This window comes from Penaeus chinensis, chromosome 36 (genome assembly GCF_019202785.1).
Source record: "Penaeus chinensis breed Huanghai No. 1 chromosome 36, ASM1920278v2, whole genome shotgun sequence".
NCBI classification, from domain to species: Eukaryota; Metazoa; Arthropoda; class Malacostraca; order Decapoda; family Penaeidae; genus Penaeus; species Penaeus chinensis.
Genome location: NC_061854.1, coordinates 26869681 through 26872180, shown reverse-complemented (window position 1 = coordinate 26872180; position 2500 = coordinate 26869681). Strand labels below are relative to the sequence as shown.

The following is a 2500-nucleotide window of genomic DNA, read 5'->3' as shown; positions in this document are numbered from 1 at the left end:
TTTTTTTTTCCATGAAATTTGTATAGGTTGTTTTTCTTTTTATTTGGTTTAATTCTGTCAGTCTTTACTCTCTATATGTTTATCCATCTATCCAGTTTTCTATCTGTATATATATATATATATATATATATATCACCTTATATACCTTTGTAACTATCTATATCTAATATCCATTTTAAACTTTGTGTGTGCGTTTATATATATATATATATATATATATATATATATATATATATATATATATATACATATATATATATATATATATATATATATATATATATATATATATATATATATATATATGTATATACATGCATACACATTCTCCCTTACTGTATCTGTCTCTTTCTCTCTCTCTCTTTTTCTGAATATCAGTTTCCAATTATTCACTTTGCATTCTCCATGAACATATCCCGAATTCTAGGTCTGTTCTCCTGTCACTTTCCCTCTCCCTGCGTTCCTCTTCCATCTCCTCTTCCTTTTTTTCTTTTTCTCTTTATTCGTCCTTTCCCCATTTCGCTATCTTCCACTTTATATACGTCTGCAGCCCCGACCTCTCACTAACCCGTCTTGGGATAACCACTTCGGCCTCTCAGCCTGTTTACTCTCTGGACCTTCCTCCTCTTCCTCCTGCGTTATTGTTCGTCTCTCTTCCTCCCTCTCCTCCTTTCTTCTCCCTCTCTCTCTCTCTGGTTCTGTCTCTCTCGTTCGTGTTCTTTCCTCTCCACTTTTTTTTTTTTTTTTTTTTTTTACTGTCATACCCTTGATTCCTTTGCCATTTCCCCCTTTCGCCCGTTTTCTCAAATTGTCCATCTTTTCCCAACGTCTTTCTTTTTTTTTCTCTTCTTCTTCTTCTTTATTCTTTATCCCCCTTTCCATGCACTGTCACTTTAGTTGATTTTCGCATTCTGTCCTTCCCCTTTAGCCCTCCTTCCCTTCCGTCCGCCTCTTCATTCCGACACTGCCCCGAGAATGGGTTTCGAAAAGCCAGAAGACGAATGCAGAGAGAAGAGAGAAGAGAAAGACAGGGGCCGGGAGGGAGAGGGAGAGGGAGAGGGAGAGGGGAGAGAGAGAGAGGGAGACGGAGAGGGAGAGGGAGAGGGAGAGGGAGAGGGAGAGGGAGAGAGAGAGAAGGAGAAGGAGAAGGAGAAGGAGAAGGAGAGGGAGAGGGAGAGGGAGAGGGAGAGGGAGAGGGAGAGGGAGAGGGAGACGGAGAGGGAGAGGGAGAGGGAGAGGGAGAGGGAGAGGGAGAGGGAGAGGGAGAGGGAGAGGGAGAGGGAGAGGGAGAGGGAGAGGGAGAGGGAGAGGGAGAGGGAGAGAGAGGGAGAGTAAGAGAGAGAGGGGGAAGAGAAAAAGAAAGAGGAAGAGAGAAAGAAGAGAGAGAGAGAAAAAAGGAAAGAGAGACAAACCGTGAGAAACTCAACCTCGGACTCGAACCCAGCCCCGGGAAAAGAGAGCATTCATTTTAACACATCTTTCATTACACGCTCGCCGCGCCGAACCTCGGGACCACCATACGCTGCTGTAATTATCGTAAATGCCCCAAAGTTATTGTCTGAATCCTCTCCTCCCCGTGTTCCATTTCGAATTCAAAGCACCTCGCCCGCGCCGTTCGTCTCGCCAGCCGCTAGACGGGGAACTGGGAGCGCTGTTCCAGACTCCTTCGCGCGGATTCGAACGCTCTGTTATTGCTTCGAACTGAGGGTTACTGCTGTAAACACTTGAATTGTGACATCGATCTCCCGCCAGTATCTCGCTCTTCGAGTCGCGTCTCTTTCCCCAATTGCCTTTGGCTCCCTGCTTGTCTCTGTGGACTCTTTTTTCTTTCTTTCTTTCTTTGTGTTTTTGTCTTTTTTTTTTTATGTCATTTCATTCTGCGCCCGTTACGCCTTTTTTTCTCCTGCACTTGCTCCCTGATTTTATTGGCTTTCGTCTGTTTTCTTGGTTTGGTCTTTTTTCCTCTTTCTTCCTCGGCACATCCTCTCCTCGGCTGTGACTCAATTTCCTGTCTTCCTTTTTCTTTTTTCTTTTTCTCTTTCCACTTCGCACGTCCCCCTCACATCTTCCTCTCAGAGCCTATCTTCCTCCGGCTCGTCCTCATCTCTCTGGCTCTCACGGATTCGTCTCTCTAATCCTCACTTTTCAGCCCTCCTCTTCCTGTTCCCTGTTCCCTCCTCTTCGGCTTCTGTCTTCCTCTCCACCATCACCATCTTCTTCTCCTCCTTCTTCTTCTTCTTCTTCTTCTTCTTTTACTTTTTCTTTTTCTCCTCCTCCTCCTCCTTTTCCTCCTCCTCCTCCTCCTCCTTTTCCTCCTCCTCCCCCTTTTCCTCCTCCTCCTCCTCCTCCTCCTCCTCCTCCGCCGCCGCCTTACTCCACTTTCATTTCTTCCCTCTCCAACATGGCCTCCACCTTCATCTCCTATACTGATGCCTCCTCCACCATCTCCACCCCCCCTCCAACTCCCCTACCACCACATCCTCCTCCTCCACAATATCCA

General features: G+C 45.7%; 1 protein-coding gene and 1 long non-coding RNA gene across 5 annotated transcripts in view; one reads left to right on the top strand and one right to left on the bottom strand.

Moving 5' to 3' along the window:
• The window catches only part of LOC125045035 (lachesin-like), a 315489-nt gene that overhangs the window by 269032 nt on the left and 43957 nt on the right, over positions 1-2500 (top strand). The window lies entirely within an intron of this gene.
• Positions 1-2500, bottom strand: part of LOC125045038 — an 89328-nt gene that overhangs the window by 43664 nt on the left and 43164 nt on the right. The window lies entirely within an intron of this gene.